General features: G+C 37.5%; 1 protein-coding gene across 5 annotated transcripts in view; it reads right to left on the reverse strand.

Moving 5' to 3' along the window:
• Positions 1-20,745, reverse strand: part of LOC309627239 (uncharacterized protein) — a 59,341-nt gene that overhangs the window by 23,718 nt on the left and 14,878 nt on the right. For 2 of the 5 annotated variants that reach the window (XR_014243612.1, XR_014243613.1), the window contains exon 2: positions 13,872-14,001. The exons of 2 other annotated variants lie outside the window; for them this stretch is intronic. The gene's annotated coding sequence lies outside the window, so the exon portion shown is untranslated. Of the gene's footprint in view, positions 1-13,871; positions 20,742-20,745 lie in introns of those variants that run through there. One more of the 5 variants, XR_014243614.1, reaches the window with a different exon arrangement.

Consider the following 20,745-nt stretch of genomic DNA (forward strand, 5'->3'; position numbering starts at 1 on the left):
GGTGGGGGTGGGGGAATCTTCGGAGACACGGATGGTGCAGAGGGCAAAGCTGGGAGATTCTTGCACAGAGGATGGGTGCCGACCAGCATTTACCAGCCCGAGAGGCTTGTCTGCTCACCCGCTGGGGCGGGTTGGGGCAGGGAGCTGAGGCTCGGGCTTTGGAGGCCAGACCCCAGGGAGAGGACTGGGGTTGACTGCGTAAACACAGCGTGAAGGGGGCTAGTGCACCACAACTAGCCGGGAGGGAGTCCAGGAAAAAGTCTGGACCTGCCTAAGAGGCAAGAGACCATTGTTTCAGGGTACACAGGGAGAGGGGATTCAGAGCACCGTCTAAACAAGCTCCAGAGATAAGCGCGAGCCACGGCTATCAGCACAAACCCCAGAGACAGGCATGAAACGCTAAGGCTGCTGCTGCAGCCATGAAGAAGCCTATGTGCAAGCACAGGTCACTATCCACACCTCCCATCCCAGGAGGTTGTGCAGCCCACCACAGCCAGGGTCACGTGATCCAGGGACAACTTCCCTGGGAGGACACACGGCACGCTTCAGGCTGCTGCAACGTCATGCCAGCCTCTGCCACCACTGGCTTGCCCCGCATTCTGTACCCCTCCCTCCCCCCGCCTGAGTGAGCCAGAGCCCCCTAATCCGCTGCTCCTTGAACCCTGTCCTGTCTGAGCGAAGAACAGATGGCCTCAGGCGACCTATACACAGAGGGGGAGCCAAATCCAAAGCTGAACCCCAGGAGCTGTGTGAACAAGGAAGAGAAAGGGAAATCTCTCCCAGCAGCCTCAGGAGCAGTGGATTAAATCTCCACAATCAATTTGATGTACCCTGCATCTGTGGAATACTTGAACAGACAACGAATCATCCCAAAATTGAGACTGTGGACTTTGGGAGCAAAGATATATATATTTTTTTCCTTTTTCTCTTATTGTGAGTATGTATGTATATGCTTCTTTGTGTGATTTTTGTCTGTATAGCTTTGCTTTTACTATTTGTCCTATGGTTCTGTCTGTCTGTTTTTTTCTTTTTAATAATTATTTTTTATTTTAATAACTTTCTTTTCTTTTCTTTTCTTTCTTTCTTTTCTTTCTTTCTTTTTCTTTCTTTCTTTCTTTCTTCCTTCCTTCCTTCCTTCCTTTCTTTCTTTCTTTTTTTCTTTCTTTCTTTCTTTCTTTCTTTCTTTCTTTCTTTCTTTCTTGCTTTCTTGCTTTCTTGCTTTCTTGCTTTCTTCTTTTTTCCTCCCTTTTCTTCTGAGTGGTGTGGCTGACAGGGTCTTGGTGCTCCAGCTGGGTGTCAGGCCTGTGCCTCTGAGGTGGGAGAGTTGAGTTCAGGACATTGGTCCACTAGAGACCTCCCAGCTCCATGTAAAATTAAATGGTGAAAGCTCTCCCAGAGATCTCCACCTCAACTCCAAGACCCAGCTCCGCTCAATGACCAACAAGCTACATTGCTGGACACCCTTTGCCAAACAACTAGCAAGACAGGAACACAACCCTACCCATTACCAGAGAGGCTGCCTAAAATCATACTAAGGTCACAGACACCACAAAACACACAGTCATGCCCACGAGAAAGTAAAGATCCAGCCTCATCCTCCATAACACAGGCACTAGACACCTCCAACAGGAAGCCTACACAACACACTGAACCAAACGTAGCCACTGGAGGCAGACACCAAAAACAATGGGAACTATGAACCTGCAGCCTGCAAAAAGGAGACCCCAAACACAGTAAGTTAAGCAAAATGAGAAGACAGAGAAACACACAGCAGATGAAGGAGCAAGGTAAAAACCCACCAGACCAAAAAAATGTAGAAGAAATAAGCAGTCTACCTGAAAAAGAATTCAGAGTAATGATAGTAAAGATCATCCAAAATCTTGGAAAAAATGGGAAAAATAAAAGAAACATTTAACAAAGACCTAGAAGAACTAAAGAGCAAAATAACAGTGATGAACAACACAATAAATGAAATTTAAAATTCTCTAACACTCTATGACATACATCACAGCAAGATTCTTTTTGACCCAGCTCCCAGAGAAATGGAAATAAGAACACAAATAAACAAATGGGACCTAATGAAACTTAAAAACTTTTGCACAGCAAAGGAAACCATAAACAAGACCAAATGACAACCATCAGAATGGGAGAAAATATTTGCAAATGAAGCAACTGACAAAGGATTAATCTCCAAGATTTACAAGCAGCTCATGCAGCTCAATAACAAAAAAACGAACAACCCAATCCAAAAATGGGCAGAAGACCTAAATAGACATTTCTCCAAAGAAGATATACAGATGGCCTACAGACACATGAAAGAATGCTCAACATCATTAATCATTAGAGAAATGCAAATCAAAACTACAATGAGATATCATCTCACACTGGTCAGAATGGCCATCATCAAAAAATCTAGAAACAATAAATGCTGGAGAGGGTGTGGAGGAAAGGGAACACTCTTGCACTGTTGGTGGGAATGTAAATTGATACAGCCACTATGGAGAACAGTATGGAGGTTCCTTAAAAAACTACAAATAGAACTACCATACGACCCAGCAATCCCACTACTGGGCATGTACCCTGAGAAAACCAGAGTTCAAAAAGAGTCATGTACCAAAATGTTCATTGCAGCTCTATTTACAATAGCCAGGACATGGAAGCAACCTAAATGTCCATCGACAGATGAATGGATAAAGAAGATGTGGCACATATATACAATGGAATATTACTCAGCCATAAAAAGAAATGAAATGGAGGTATTTGTACTGAGGTGGATGGAGTTAGAGTCTGTCATACAGAGTGAAGTAAGTCAGAAAGAGAAAAACAAATACAGTATGCTAACACATATATACGGAATCTAAGGAAAAAAAAATAAGGCCATGAAGAACCTAGTGGCAAGACGGGAATAAAGACACAGACCTACTAGAGAATGGACTTGAGGATATGGGGAGGGGGTGGGGTGAGATGTGACAGGGTGAGAGAGTGTCATGGACATATATACACTACCAAATGTAAAATAGATAGCTAGTGGGAAGCAGCCGCATAGCACAGGGAGATCAGCTCGGTGCTTTGTGACCACCTAGAGGGGTGGGATGGGGAGGGTGGGAGGGAGGGAGATGCAAGAGGGAAGAGATATGGGAACATATTGTGTATGTATAACTGATTAACTTTGTTATAAAGCAGAAGCTAACACACCATTGTAAGGCAATTATACTTCAATAAAGATGTTTAAAAAAAAAATTCTCTAGAAGGAATCAATAGCAGAATAACTGAGACAGAAGAACGGACAAGTGACCTGGAAGATAAAATAGTGGAAATAACTACCGCAGAGCAGAATAAAGAAAAAAGAATGAAAAGAAATGAGGACAGTCTCAGAGACCTCTGGGACAACATTAAATGCACGAACATTCAAATTACAGGGGTCCCAGAAGAAGAAGAGAAAAAGAAAGGGACTGAGAAAATATTTGAAGAGATTATAGTTGAAAACTTCCCTAACATGGGAAAGGAAAGAATCAATCAAGTCCAGGAAGTGCAGAGACTCCCATACAGGATAAATCCAAGGAGAAACACACCAAGACACATATTAATCAAACGCTCAAAAACTTAAATACAAAGAAAAAATATTAAAAGCAGCAAGGGAAAAACAACAAATAATATACAAAGTAATCTCTATGAGATTAACAGCTTATCTTCCAGCAGAAACTCTGCAAGCCAGAAGGGAGTGGCAGGACATATTTAAAGTGATGAAAGGGAAGAAACTACAACCAAGATTACTCTACCCAGCAAGGATCTCATTGAGATTTGACAGAGAAATTTAAACCTTTACAGAGAAGCAAAAGCTAAGAGAATTCAGCACCACCAAACCAGCTTTACAACAAATGCTAAAGGAACTTCTCTAGGCAGGAAACACAAGAGAACAAAAAGACCTACAATAACAAACCCAAAACAATTAAGAAAATGGTAACAGGAACATACATATCGATAATTACCTTAAATGTAAATGGATTAATACTCCCACCAAAAGACATAGACTGGCTGAATGGATACAAAAACAAAACCCATATAGATGCTGTCTACAAGGAACCCACTTCAGACCTAGGGACACATTCAGACTGAAAGTGAGGGGATGGAAAAATATATTCCATGCAAATGGAAATCAAAAGAAAGCTGGAGTAGCAATTCTCATATCAGAGAAAATATACTTTAAAATAAAGACTATTACAAGAGACAAAGAAGGACACTACATAATGATCAAGGGATCAATCCAAGAAGAAGATATAACAATTGTAAAAATTTATGCACCCAATATAGGAGCACCTCAATACATAAGGCAAAAGCTAAGAGCCATAAAAGGGGAAATCGACATTAACACAATCATAGTAGGGGACTTGAACACCCCACTTGCACCAATGGACAGATCATCCAAAGTGAAAATAAATAAGGAAACACAAGCTTTAAATGACACCTTAAACAGGATGAACTAAATTGATATTTATAGGATACTTCATACAAATCAACAGAATACACTTTCTTCTCAAGTGCTCATGGAACATTCTCCAGGATAGATCATATCATGGGTCCCAAATCAAGCCTCGGTAAATTTAAGAAAACTGAAATCATATCAAGCATTTTTTCTGACCACAACGCTATGAGACTAGACATAAATCACAGGAAAAAATCTGTAAAAAATACAAATACGTGGAGGCTAAACAATACACCACCTGATAACCAAGAGATAACTGAAGAAATCAAAGAGGAAATAAAAAAATACCTAGAAATGAATGACAATGAAAACACGATGACCCAAAACCTATGGGATGCAGCAAAAGCAGTTCTAAGAGGGAAGTTTATAGCAATAGAATCCTTACTCAAGAAACAAGAAACATCTCAAATAAACAACCTAATCTTACACCTAAAGCAATTAGAGAAAGAAGAAAAAAAAAAAACCCAAAGTTAGCAGAAAGAAAGAAATCATAAAGATCAGATGAGAAATAAATGAAAAAGAAATGAAGGAAACAATAGCAAAGATCAATAAAACTAAAAGCTGGTTCTTTGAGAAGATAAACAAAATTGATAAGCCATTAGCCAGAGTCATCAAGAAAAAAAAGGAGAAGACTCAAATCAACAGAATAAGAAATGAAAAAGGAGAATTAACAACTGACATTACAGAAATGCAAAGGATCATGAGAAATTACTACAAGCAACTCTATACCAATAAAATGAATAATCTGGAAGAAATGGACAAATTCTTAGAAATGCACAACCTTCCAAGACTGAACCAGGAAGAAATAGAAAATATGAAAAGACCAATCACAAGCACTGAAATTGAAACTGTGATTTAAAATCTTCCATCTTTTGTTTAAAGCCCAGGACAAGATGGCTTCACAGGTGAATTCTATCAAACATTCAGAGAAGAGCTAACACCTATCCTTCTCAAACTCTTCCAAAATAGAGCAGAGGGAGGAACACTCCCAAACTCATTCTACAAGGCCCCCATCACCCTGATACCAAAACCAGACAAAGATGTCACAAAGAAAGAAAACTACAGGTCAATTTCACTGATGAACAAAGATGCAAAAATCCTCAACAAAATACTAGCAAACAGAATCCAACAGCACATTAAAAGGATCATACACCACAATCAAGTGGGATTTATCCCAGGGATGCAAGGATTCTTCAATATATGCAAATCATTCAATGTGATACACCATATTAACAAATTGAAGGAGAAGAACCATATGATCACCTCAATAGATGCAGAAAAAGCTTTTGACAAAATGCAACACATTTATGATAAAAACTCTCTAGAAAGTGGGCATAGAGGGAACTTTCCTCAACATAATAAAGGCCATATATGACAAACCCACAGCCAACATCATTTTCAATGGTGAAAAACTGAAACCATTTCCACTAAGATCAGGACTAAATCAAGGTTGCCCATTCTCACCACTATTATTCAACATAGTTTTGGAAGTTTTAGCCAAAGCAATCAGAGAAGAAATAAAAGGAATCCAAATCAGAAAAGAAGAAGTAAAGCTGTCACTGTTTGCAGATGACATGATACTATACATAGAGAATCCTAAAGACACTACCAGAAAACTACGAGAGCTAATCAATGAATTTGGTAAAGTAGCAGAATACAAAATTAATGCACAGAAATCTCTTGCATTGCTATACACCCGTGATGAAAACTCTGAAAGAGAAATTAAGGAAACGCTCTCATTTACCATTGCAAAAAAAGAATAAAATACCTAGGAATAAACCTACCTAAGGAAACAAAAGATCTCTATGTAGAAAACTATAAGACACTGATGAAAGAAATTAAAGATGATCCAAACAGATGGAGAGATATACCATGTTCTTGGATTGGAAGAATCAACATTCTGAAAATGACTATACTACTCAAAGCAATCTACAGATTCAATGCAATCCCTATAAAACTACCAATGGCATTTTTCACGGAACTAGAACAAAAAATTTCACAATTTGTATGGTAACACAAAAGACCCCAAATAGCCAAAACAATCTTGAGAAAGATAAATGGAGCTGCAGGAATCAGGCTTCCTAACTTCAGACTATACTACAAAGCTACAGTAATCAAGACAGTATGGTAGTGGCACAAAAACAGAAATATAGATCAATGGAACAGGATAGAAAGTCCAGAGATGAACCCAAGCACATGTGGTCACCTTGCTTTTGATAAAGGAGGCAAGAATATACAATAGAGAAAAGACAGCCTCCTCAATAAGTGGTGCTGGGAAAACTGGACAGCTACATGTAAAAGAATGAAATTAGAACACTCCCTAATACCATACACAAAAATAAACTCAAAATGAATTAAAGACCTAAACTTAAGGTGGCCAGACACTATAAAACTCTTAGAGGAAACCATAGGCAGAACACTCTATGACATAAGTCACAGCAAGATCCTTTTGGACCCACCTCCTAGAGAAATGGAAATAAAAACAAAAATAAACAAATGGGATCTAATGAAACTAAAAGCTTTTGCACGGCAAAGGAAACCATAAACAAGTCGAAAAGACAACCCTCAGAATGGGAGAAAATATTTGCAAATGAAGCAACTGACAAAGGATTAATCTCCAAAAGTTACAAGCAGCACATGCAGCTCAATATCAAAAAAACAAACAACTCAATCCAAAAATGGGCAGAAGACCTAAACAGACATTTCTCCAAAGAAGATATACAGACAGCCAACAAACACATGAAAGAATGCTCAACATCACTAATCATTAGAGAAATGAAAATCAAAACTACAATGAGATACCATCTCACACTGGTCAGAATGGCCATCATCAAAAATTCTACAAACAATAAATGCTGGAGAGGGTGTTGAGAAAAGGGAACCCTCTTGCACTGTTGGTGGGAATGTAAATTGATACAGCCACTATGGAGAACAGTATGGAGGTTCCTTAAAAACTACTACTAGAACTACCATACGACCCAGCAATCCCACTACTGGGCATATACCCTGAGAAAAGCATAATTCAAAAAGAGTCATGTACCACAATATTCATTGCAGCTCTATTTACAATAGTCAGGACATGGAAGCAACCTAAGTGTCCATCGACAGATGCATGGATAAAGAAGATGTGGCACATATATACAATGGAATATTACTCAGCCACAAAAAGAAATGAAACTGAGTCATTTGTAGTGAGGTGGATGGACCTAGAGTCTGTCATACAGAGTGAAGTAAGTGAGAAGAAGAAAAACAAATACCATATGCTAACACATATATATGGAATCTAAAATAAAATTTAAAAATGGTTATGAAGAACCTAGGGGCTGGACAGGAATAATGATGCAGATGTAGAGAATGGACTTGAGGACATGGGGAAGGAGAAGAGTAAGCTGGGACAAAGTGAGAGATTTGCAGGACTAATATATACTACCAAATGTAAAATAGGTAGCTAGTGGGAAGCAGCCACATAGCACAGGGAGTTCAGCTTGGTGCTTTGTGACCATCTAGAGGGGTGGGATAGGGAGGGTGGGAGGGAGATGCAAGAAGGAGGAGATTTGGAGATATATGTATATGTATAGCTTATTCACTTTGTTATAAAGCAGAAACTAACACAGCATTTGAAAGCAATTATACTCCAATAAAGGTGTTTAAAAAAAAAAAACACCACAAAGAGGAAATAAAATGGAAGGTAAAAATAGAAAAAAAAAACAAAGGCAACAAGTACAAAACAGTAACAAATATGGTATTCTTTCAGCCCTATCAATAATCACTTTGAACATCAATGGTCTCATTGCACCAAATAAAAGATAGAGATTATCAGAGGGGATCAAAGAACAAGACCCAACTAGGGACTTCCCTGGTTGTCCAGTGGTTAATACTTCACCTTCCAATGCAGGTGGTGTGGGCTTGATCCCTCGTTGGAGAGCTAAGATAACACAGGCCTCATGGCCAAAAAACCAAAACATAAAACAGAAGCAATATTGTAACAAATTCAATAAAGACTTGAAAAAAAAAAAAGACCTGACAATATGCTGTCTACAAGAAATGCACTTTAAATATAAAGACATATACATTAAAATTAAATGGGTAGAGAAAGGCACTTCACGATACCACTAACCAAAAAAAGCAGTAGCTATATTAATTTTAGACTGAGCAGACTCCAGAGTAAGGAAATTATCAGGAATAAAAAGGGGCATTACATAATGCTAAATGGGTCAATTCTCCGAGAAGACATAATTATCCTTAATGTGTATGTTTCTAACAACAGAGCATCAAACCATAGGGGGCAAAAACTGATAGAACTACAAGTTGAAATAGATGAGTCCACTGCTACAGTTGGAGTCTTCAATACCCTTCTATTAGAAATGGTCCAATTCAGCAAGCAGAACATCAGTAAACACATAGTTGAACTCAAAACACTGTCAATCAACCAGCCATAATTGACCTCTGTAGACTACTTTATCCAACAACAGCAGAATATTCATTTTTTTTCCTCAAGCTCACATGGAACATTCACCAAGATAGACCACATCTGGGGCCATAAACACATCTTAACAAATGTAAGAGAATAACAATCATAGAATGCCTCCTCTCAAACCACAGTGGAATTAAACTAGAAATCAATAGCAGAAAGATAACTGGAAAACCCAAAAATATATGGAGATTAAACAACACACTTCTATATAGCATAAGAAGAAATCTTGAGATAAAATAAATGTTTTAAACTAAATGAAAGTACAACACCAAATTTGTGGTGTACAGCAAAAGCAGTGCGTAGAGGGGGAATTTATAACAGTGAATGCATGTATTAGAAAAGAAGAAAAATCGAAAATCAATAATTAAAGTTTCCACCTTAAGAAACTAGAAAAAGAAGAGAAAATTAAATCCAAAATAAGCAGAAGAAAATATATTAGAGCAGAAATTAATGAAACCTAAAACAGGAAATCAATATAGAAAAGCAACAAAACCAAAGGCTTTGAAAAGACCAACAAAATGGATAAGCCTCCTTAGCTGGGCTAAGAAAAAAGGAGAGGACACAAATTGTGTCAGAAATGAAAGAGGAACATCACTACAGATCCCATGGACATTAAAAGAATCATGAAGGAATAGTATGAACAACTCTATGCACACAAATTTGGTAACTTAGGTGAAATAGGCTAATGCCTACAAAGACACAAACTGCCAAAACACAAAGGAGAAGTAGACGATCTGAATAGACATAACTATTAAAGAATCTAATCAATAATTAATAACCTCTACAACAGAAAGTACCAGGCCCAGCTGGGTTCACTGGTGAATTCTACCAACATTTAAGGAAAAAATTGTACCATTTTCCTACATTTTCTTTCAGAAGATTGAAGTAGAGGGAATACTTCCTAACCCATTCTATGAGGCCAGTATCACCTTAATACCAAAAAACAGACAAAAACATAAGAAAACCACAAACTAACATCTTTCTTAAACATAGATGCAAAAATCCTTGACTAAATATTAGCAAATTGAAATCAGAAATGTACAAAAAGAATTATACACCATGATCAAGTGGCACATAATCAAGGTATGCAAGGCTCTTTCAACATTTGAAAATCAACTTATGTAACTCATCACATCAATAGATTAAAAAAGAAAACTTACATGGATTATATAAAAAATTGCAGAAAAAACACGTGACAAAATCCAACACTGATTCATGATAAAACCGCTTAATAAACTAGAAATAGAGGGGAACTTCCTTAACTTGATAAAGATATCTACAAAAAAAACTAATAGCCAACATGATATTTAATGGGAGAAGCTTGAAGATTTTCTACTAAGATCAGGAACAAGGTAAGGATGTCCTCTCTCACCACTGCTTTTCAGTGTCATATTGGTAGTCCTAGATATAGCAACAAGTACATAAAAAGAATAAAATGTATACAGATTGGGAAGGAATAAATGATACTTTGTTCACAGATGACATGATCATCTACAAAGAAAATCTGAACGAATCAATAAAAAAATTTCTGGAACTAAAGAGTGATTTTAGCAAGATTGCAGGATACAAAGTTAATACATACAAGTCAATCACTTTCCTATACAACAGCAATGAACAAGTAAAATTTGAAATTAAAAACTTAACGCTATTTAAATTAGCACCCCCCCAAAATGTAATACTTAGTTATAAATCTAACAAAATATGTACATGATCTGTATAAGGAAAACCAAAAACTCTGAAGAAAAATTTCAAAGAGGAACTATAAAATGGAGAGCTATCTCATGTTCATGGATAGGAAGACAATATTGTTAAGATATTAGTTCTTAACAATTTGATCTATAGATTCCATGTAATCCCAATCAAAATCCCAGCCAGTTATTTTGTGAATATCTACAAACGAATTCTAAAGTTTATATGGAGAGGCAAAAGTCCCAGAATAGGCAACACAATATTGAAGGAGAAGAACGAAATTGGAGGACTGACACTACCAGACTTCAGACTTACTATAAAGCTAATCAAGACAGTATGTTATTGGCAAGAGAGACCAGAAATAGCACGATTTAATATAGTTCTCTGGTATTTGACAAAGGATCAAAGACAATACAAAGGAGCAAAAACAATACAATGGAGCAAAAACAGTACTTTCAACAAATGGTGTTGGAACATCTGGACATTCACATGCAAATAAATGAATTTTAACTTGGACTGTACACTTTTCACAAAAATTAAAGTAGTCTAAATGTAAAACAGAAAAGTATAAAACTTCTAGAAGATAACCTAGGAAGAAACCTAGATGACCTTGGGTATGGTGATGACATTTTAGATCCAACACCAAAGGCATGATCCATGAAAGAAATCATTGATAAGCTGGATTTCATTAAAATTAAAAACATCTGCTCTACAAAAGACAATGTCAAGAGAATAAGACAAACCACAAACTAGGATCAAATATTTGCAAAAGACATATCTGATAAAGGACTGCTATCCAAAATATATGAAAGAATATTAGAACTCAACAATAAGAAAACAACACAATTTATAAATGGGCCAAAGACCTTAACAGATATCTCACCAAAGAAGATATATAGATGGCAAATAAGCACATGAAAAGATGCTCCACATTGTATGTTATCAGGGAAATGCAAATTAAAACAGTGAGATACCATTACATACCTATTAAAACAGCCAAAATCCAGAACACTGACAGCAAGTGCTGGCAAGGATGTGGAGCAACAAGATCTCTCATTCATTGCTGGTGGGAATGCAAAATGGTCTAGCCACTTTAGAAGACAATTTGGCAATTTCTTACAAATCTGAACATACTCTTACCATGTTATCCATCAATCACACTCCTTGGTATTTACCCAAAGGATCTGAAAACTTACCTCTGCACAAAAACCTGCCCACAGATGTTTACAGCAGCTTTATTTATAATTGTAAAATCTTGGAAGCAACCAAGATGTCCTTTAGTAGGTGAATGGATTAATAAACTGTGGTCCATCCAGACAATAGAATATTATTCAGCACTGAAAAGAAATGAGCTATAAGGCCATGAAAATACATGGAGAACCATAAATGAATGTTACTGAGTGAAAGAAGCCAGTCTGAAAAGGCTGTATATACTGCAGGATTCCAAAGGTATGACATTCTGGAAAAGGAGAAACTATGGAGACAGTAAGAAGATCAGTGTTTGCCAGAGGTTGGGAGTGGAGGGGGAGAGATGAATAGGTGGAGCACAGAGGATTTTTAGGGCAGTGAAACTCATCAGTATGATACCATACTGGTGGATACAGGTCATATACACTAGTCAAAACCCATATACACTAGTCAAAACCCAAATCACCACGTTTCTGTTTAAGCATTTCTTGAAGCAGGCAGTTCATTCTTTCATTTTCAAACAGAATGTTCCCGAGCATGGATTTGTCCTAGAAAAAAAATAATGCCCACTCCAATCTCTGACATCAACTAGCAGGATGAATTCTGGCAAGTCATTTAAACGCTCCAGGCCTCATATTCTTCATCTGTATGGTGAGGCAGTTAGTTCAGAGGCCACCAGTGTCCTACAATATCTTTAAAGGACTGTTCGTACTCTCATTCTCTGGGTTTCCTTTGGGGTAGGGATGTGGTGTAGCAGAGCAAACATGGGTTTTGGAGTGAATGAACCTGGGTGTGAATATTGACTAATATTTTCTGGTTGGGTGACCTTGGACAGATCACCTGATCTCTCAGTCTAACTTCTCATATTCTTAAATTAGAAATAACAATTTCTACCTTGGAGAATTATTCTGAGTACTTATTGAAATAATGCTCTTAAAACACTTAGCATCATAGTGGGCATGTGATAGGTGTTCAACAAATGTTAATTCCCTCTTCCCTTCTCTATATTTAAAACAGGTAATATGTGAATTAAAATGAAGCAGAAGTCAATACTTATTAGATATAGGACAATTTTTAAAAATATAAATTTGATGATTGGTATTAACTGGGTAAAATTTGTTCAGAGTTGTTTGGATAATTGTGCTTGAATCTAGAAAGACTAGATTATGTTGGAGATTTATTTCTCTTCTTTAATTTACAATTATTGCAATATAGAATGTTAAAAATCATGTCATGGTACACAAACATATTTAACACTAACTGGTAATATGGTGTAATTGTAATGTAAAGCCTTTCTTATGGTCTATTCAAACTATCCTTCTACATGAAACTGTTTCTCAAAACAGTCCTGGAGGAAAGGGATCCCAATTCATCTTTGTACACCCAGTACACAGCACAGTGCTAGGCATATATTTGGCTCATTAAATATTCTAAGCTAGTAAGCATTAAATATAATTTACATCTTCAGAAACTTTAGAAGGAATGACTAATTACCATAGTGAACCCATTGACAGAACATATAAATTATTATTTCAGCTCAGAAATTGGGGTCCAAAATGATTAGTAGACTTGTCAAAGTTCAAAAACTGCATTCTTAACAAAATGAAGCTGGTGACTCAGCAACCAACTGGACTACTCAACTTTTTCTCTCCCTTCAAAGTCCTTGTAATTCAACATAGAACACTAAAACCAACACAAGGAGAATAAATGAACTCAAATGTAGGCTATATGGGGAAATAACACAGCTCTAGGTATACTATTAACAAGGAGACAAAACAAACAAAAATCAAAAATGCTCAGACATAGCAATAGAAGAAAGAAAATTACTTGAGGTTAATTAACATTTTACCAACTAAACTATTAAAAAAAATAGAGTGAGTTGAGTAAAAGAATAAAGAACCAACACTCAAGAACACATAAGAAAAGAAAGGAATATAGGGAAAAAGTGAGAGGAAAGAACTCACACTGCTTTCTGAGAAGCAAAAAAGTATTATGGAGCAAAATGTCAAGGCTAGTTTCATATCCCATGTAACTTACTGGAAATTCTCCTCCAGAGTTATGCAGCACTATACGGAGCGTGGCATTCACCCAGAGATTCCAGACCTCTGAGATATGCTTTTGTACCCATGTCACATTTGTACATTGCTTGTCAAAATTCTTCCATAGACTGGTGATGAATGAGAATCAAAGCTAAATATAAATAGCCATGTAATACTGCTCATTACATTAAAAAGGCATTTCAGCACAACATTCAAAACCAAAGGAAACTATGTTGGCAAAATTTTTAAAAAATGAACATCTGTAAAATAAGGAAATTTGGCTGCCTTGAAGAAAAATGGTAAAAATTAACTTTCTGTGAATTTCCATGGGACCAGGCTAAAAGAACTGTGTTCTTTGCGGATGCATTGCAAAATTAATTCCTTCATAAGCAGTCTTTAAATCCTCATTGAGAAAGAAATAAATTCCTAATTGTTGAAAAAGAGGAAATAAATGTGGGAAGTAGTAAGTTTGGGGGTAATTACTACTCTTTTATATTAAAAGATTTCAATATTATCCAGATGTTTGCACAGTTCCCCAGAGAAAACTGAAGGCAATTTCCTGCCAGGATGGAATAAATTATATGTTGTATATTTAACATTCATTCTGTCATTAAAAAAAAAAAAAATCCCATAAGTTTTCAATAACAATGAAACATTGTTAATTCTTGGAAGATAGGAAAAGCCACCTGGGGCCTTTTGTAGTTAATTTATTTCACACAGAAGACTCCATTCATGGCTTACCTGACTTCTCTGTAATGCCCTTTTGTGCCCCTTAGGGCAACTTTATCTTGATGGGACTTCCCCTCACCTAATCCAACCAGTCTACATGGACTGGGTAAAGTGTTGGATTCAGATGCTAACTGGAGCCCAACAGCAGAACACTTGGGTAAAATCAGAGGGAAAATGTAGGGACATACAAAGAGTGAAACTCATATTTCATCCCATGAAGCCCTATTCTTTAAAGAATTTTAGGAAGTAACTTTATTTTGCAAGCTCGTCTTCATTCTGGTATTAAAACACTGCTTCCAACAATGTATATGGAATAGATCTAAAGGCCAACACATGACCCTTTTTCCCTCCACACTTCATTAGACTTTCATAAGGTGATAATAAGAGGGGAGAGTGTCCCACATTTTGAGGCAGGGTCAGTTCTTCAAAAGCCCTATATGAGTAAGAATTAGAATTTGGATAAAAAGATGAAATTAAAGAAGCACGAGGGCTTCCCTGGTGGCACAGTGGTTGAGAATCTGCCTGCCAATGCAGGGGACATGGGTTCGAGCCCTGATCTGGGAAGATCCCACATGCCGCGGAGCAACTGGGCCCGTGAGCCACAACTACTGAGCCTGCGCGTCTGGAGCCTGTGCTCCGCAACAAGAGAGGCCGTGACGGTGAGAGGCCCGTGCACCGCGATGAAGAGTGGTACCCACTTGCCGCAACTAGAGAAAGCCCTCGCACAGAAATGAAGACACAACACAGTCAAAAATAAATAAATTAATTAAAAACAAAACAAAACAAAACTGCCTTGAGATATTAAGGCAGATTATTAAAAAAAAAAAAAAGAAGCACGAGCTACATATCCCTATAGAGAGGGCAAAATTCTCCCAGACTAATCACAGTTGTGATATATACGTTACATTTACACCAAACATTTCATGGCTTACTTGTTATAGTTTTAAACAATCTAGTCTCATAATTTATGTTATCTGATGTATATAATAATGTAATGAAATAGAAAAGATAATATTAAAACAAAGATAGTGTTAAGATCAATGTAAATATGTGGAGTCAGTCTCAGGAAAGTGAAGGGACTTGCCTAAGCTCAGCTACCACCTGGCCTGGGACCTGGCATAGAGGTGTGTTGACTATTTAAAGGTTCCATACACAGTGGTGTTTTCTGCAATTCTCTACACGGTGCCTTGAACATAGTAATATTTGACAAATATTTGTTGAAAGAGTGATGCAACTGGAGAGGCCTGGCTGATGTATGGAGAGTGGCCTTCTGTGAAGGGAGAACAGGTGGGTCAGGGTGGGTAGGGGCTTGTGGAGATGGGGGTGAAGGTAACAGTTATGAGCCATTTAACAACTGCATTTGTTAAGTTCTTACTATGAGTGAGGATTGGGTGTTTTTTGCTGCCTAACTAGTTATGATATTTAGTGCTTGTAAGAAATAAGTATGTTACCTTCATTTTAAAGATGAGGAAGTGGGTGGCTCTGAGACTCTAGGACAGATCTCTCCAACGTGAAGACCTAGGCTCTCTTTCCTGAGTCCTAGGGTTTCCCTCAAAGAGATTTGCTTAAGCAGAGTGATAGGAAGTAAATGGGAGAATAGAGTGAGAAAATTACTAGAAATGCCAACATGCTCAAGAGATCCACTCTCCATTGAGTGCAATTTCTGCACCCCTCCAACCCCCGCAGTTACTAGCATACTTCCCTCCTGTCTCCTGCTTTGAAATTTGATGGGGATGCAGAAAGTGCAAGAAAGACAAGAATAGAAGTGCACCCCATTCACAAATGGGGGAAAAGGAAGAAAGCTGAAAATGACTGAGTCTTTCCTTATGTTAATAACAAAGTGAGAGGGATTAAAGGAAAGATTTCTGGGGTTTTAGCTGCTATTTGTTCACTTGACAGCTGTAAATGCTTAACCTCAGTTTCTGTCACCTTTAAGACAAATGGAAATAATATCCTTCACATTCATAAATAATATAAATATGGTGTGACATTAGAAAAATTATTTATATTAATTACATTTTATTTTATTTTTTTATTTTTTAAATTTATTCATTTATTTATTTTTGGCTGTGTTGGGTCTTTGTTTCTGTGCGAGGGCTTTCTCTAGTTGTGGCAAGCGAGGGCCACTCTTCATCGCGGTGTGCGGGCCTCTCACTATCATGGCCTCTCTTGTTGTGGAGCACAGGCTCCAGACGCGCAGGCTCAGTAGTTGTGGCTCACGGGCCTAGCTGCTCCGTGGCATGTGGGATCCTCCCAGACCAGGGCTCGAACCCGTGTCCCCTGCATTGGCAGGCAGATTCTCAACCACTGTGCCACCAGGGAAGCCCAATGACATTTTAAGAAATAATATTTCATGATTACACAAAATAAGCTCAGTGCCTTCAGATATGTAAACAACTGTACATGAAGTTGAAAAAAATGGAGTAAATGATGTGTAGAGCCAACTGAAGTCATAAAAGTATGAAATGTTTTAATCTATATTTGTGCTATCCTGTAAATTCTGGGAGGAGGGTTGCTCCTAGAAAACAAAAAAAAAGCAAAACCAAAATATTCAGGGAGTTGCCTGATCTTGACCCACTTCACAAAATAGTACCTTCTAAATATAGTGCGTTGAAGTTATACATTTTACAGATTGAATAAAATTGTAGAATGGCTCCACCAGCATTTGACCCAACAAACCTAATTTCTCATGGAGTTTGCATTTAATCCCTTCCAATCCCTCCCATTCTGCCTCTGGATGCTCACCTGCCTCTTCCTGTGATTCAGGGGGTATAGTGTTGCCATGCAGCACAGGCAAATGGGGACCAAAATTCAGGGAATCTGACATGAGTAAAATGTGATGCCATATCAGAACAAACCCAATTGCAATATTGTTGAAATGTGAAGATACTTTTTACATCTTTATGGAATCAAGCAATACACAGCATGGTACTAGTTTTTATTACTTCTTATTTCTGAATCCCAAGATCTGAAACCATCAGTGCAATGTTAATTTATATGCTAACTTTAAAACAGACCAATATTGATATTTATAGATTTAAAAAATTATTTTCTAAGAAACAATTCAATCAGAGGAGGAGGTATTAACATTTTATTCATTATTTCAGTGCTTTTTGCAGAAATATATGGTAGACTTGGTACTCTACGTTTGCTGTGTAGATTACAAAGCTAATTAACATTTTTACATAATCATATATTGTATCAATGAATTTTAGTTACTCATTTATTCTATGGCTTCACTAAAATCAAAAGATATATATGAATGATTAAAGATATATAAAAATTATATCTTTAATTTAATTTTAATGTATTGAAAAAGGAAGTACATTGTAGGACCTAAATTTATACTGTCACTTAAGCATCTATTTGTTATGTAAAACTACCTACTCACTGTCCATGATGCCATAAAATCCCTGGGATGTTACTCATGTTAGGCATTGGATGTTGGTTTCATGTGACCAAATACTTTACAGAATGGAAACTCATATGTAGTTTCCTTGGTAGCCATTCTAATAGATTTCATTATTACTCATTCTGGCACTGTGTGGCTATAATAAGTAATTCCATGGGAATCTTAATGTAATGCAGTAGCGATTAAAGTCCACTAAGCAAAAAAACATTCTGGCTGTGTCAGGATACAGAGGTTAGTTGTCCACCACGGGCTTAAAAAAAAAGTGTGACGTAAAAATGCAGAGAAAGCACGTGTGTAGAAGGACTTAATAAGACAAAAGGGACAGGTTTATCTTAAATCTCTTTTCAGAGTTTTGATTACTTGATTTCCACATAGAAAATACTAGTGATAACAGCTACCATTTATTGACCACTTATGTGTCTAAGTGTTGTACATAATTATCTTATTGGATTTTAGGAAAAACCCTGAGACAAAGGTATTATAGCGATTATTTTACAGACAGGGAAATGATGCCCAGAGAAGTTAGTCAGTTTGTCCACAATCCCATCCTTAGTGAGAGGCAGAGCTGACATTCAAAAACCAGGCTTTCTGAATCCGAAGTCTTCCTCTGTCCCAAGCAGCTATACTTCTATGAAGACCATGATTTCCTTGTACATGTATAGTCCTCATTCAGAAAACCTTATGCTTCTAAATATGTTGGGGACATTTCTTCATGACTTTTGAACACTGGGTGGTAGAAAAATATGATTGCTCTGATTCAAAGATAGTTAGAAGCACACAGGCCATTAGCCTTGAAAATAAGATCTTTTCCAATCAGGCAGAGAAAGAGCCCATCTCAGGAGTGTGATTTCCGAAGAACAAAAAGACCCTATGTCAAAAGAAATAGACATGTCTATCAAAGCTGAACAATCACCCTACTGCATTTCTTCACTTTCTACAGAAAATTTGGCAGGGTTTTGGGGGAGAAGGGGCGAGGAGAGTAAGCTGGAGATTGAGGATTGAGGAGGTGGAGAGTTGGAGAGATGGGACGAAATTCAAGACTTTAAGCTTCATGTATTACTTCTGAATCATTTGAGAAAATGAACCATGTTTTATTCTACTTCTCTAGCCTCTAACCCAGTGCCTAGCATGTTGCTCTTATCCCATTATTTTTTGCTGAGTTGAATAAGAGAGATTTTCAGATCTTTTTATCAGAAAAGATTTAGGAAGAGAAAAAAAAGACAATCTGAAAATCCTAGTGCTTGTGTTAGGGGTAAGAGTCAGCCAGTAGGACTTTCAGGTTAGGGGGAGAATAAAAAGAGAGTGGAAGTATAGGATACAAAAAGCAGAATAATAAAGTAATAGTATAATACAGAGCAAGAATTTGGAGTCAGGTAGAATCTATCTCTTCCTCTGATGACCAGATAACCATGGAACCTTGTATAAATTATTTAATCTAGGTCTCATTTTCTCATCTCTAAAGTGGGAACTGAGGACTTCCCTGGCGGTCCAGAGGTTAAGACTCTGTGCTTCTACTGCAGGGGGCACAGGTTCGATCCCTGTTCGGGGAACTAAGATCCTGCATGTCTTGTAGCGCGGCTGAAAAGTAAAAAAAAAAAAAAAAAAAAAGAAGTGGGAACTGATAATTCGTTCCATCCACGCATCCATGCATGCATTCATGCTTTCATGCAGTTATTTAGAGGGCAGTTATAGGAATAAGATAATGCATGTAAAATATATAGTACACTACCTGAAACATAGAAAGCACTTAAAAATAATACCTAGTTTTTAACCATAATCCTCACTACATTTCTATGATATAGGTATTATATCCATTTTAACAAATTAAATAATGCTTATAGAGAATGATTACCTTTCACAGACTGGCCTTGTAGTCTGCTGAGCTGTGGGTTATCATACCCATTCATTCATGTAGATTTAGTTAGCCCTGGGGTAGAAGTTACTGACAAAAAATTTCAAACTTAGAAATAAACATATTCAAACTTCTATTTTCTGATTCTTGTATGTTTTATTGCATGGCTATAAATTCTTTCCTTGCATTTCCCTAGCCAGGTAGAAAGAGGCTTAGACATTGGCAAGAAACTGGCTCATTACCAGCCCCACGGTATATGAATTTCTCTTCTTGCTTGCCAAGGCATTGGTTGATCATTTGCTTTATTTGAGGTAGTTTAATTTTTCATTATGACAGGTTTTCATCTCCAATTTTTTATTTAGAGCATGGTTCTCAAAACTTTTTCATTCCATAATCCCTTTGAGGGTTTCCACAACCCTGAAACATACCTTGAACCACTTTGCTATCGAAATAAAAGTGTGTAAGAATAATTCAGCTGTTGGGAGGAGAAGCAGGTGACGTTTTTACTTTTCTGGACACTGAAGAAGGGAGGGAAGCACTCAGGGGAAGGTGGGAAGGGATTGGAATGTAGGATGGGCAGGAAATCAGGCCTTATGATTCCAAGTAAGAGAAGGAAGGGGTGATGCAGAGGAAGAGGTTTTGCTGCAAATCTAAAGCTGCCCTTGCTGAACAGATGTTAGGAATGCTGCAGCTCTGGTCCTGTGACTCCCTCGGAATATCCCTGGGGAAAGACGACATCCGCTCTGAAAAATACTGATTTTAAACAAGCAGCTCTTTCTGCCTTTGTCCGCATTCCCTGCCTTCCATTCAAAACCTCCGCCTCCCCGCAACTCTCCCTTCTCTCCTCCCCTCTCTGGCCTTCCCCGGCCCTGGTCCTCA

This window comes from Balaenoptera borealis, assembly GCF_965194805.1.
Source record: "Balaenoptera borealis genome assembly, chromosome: 4".
Classification (NCBI taxonomy): domain Eukaryota; kingdom Metazoa; phylum Chordata; class Mammalia; order Artiodactyla; family Balaenopteridae; genus Balaenoptera; species Balaenoptera borealis.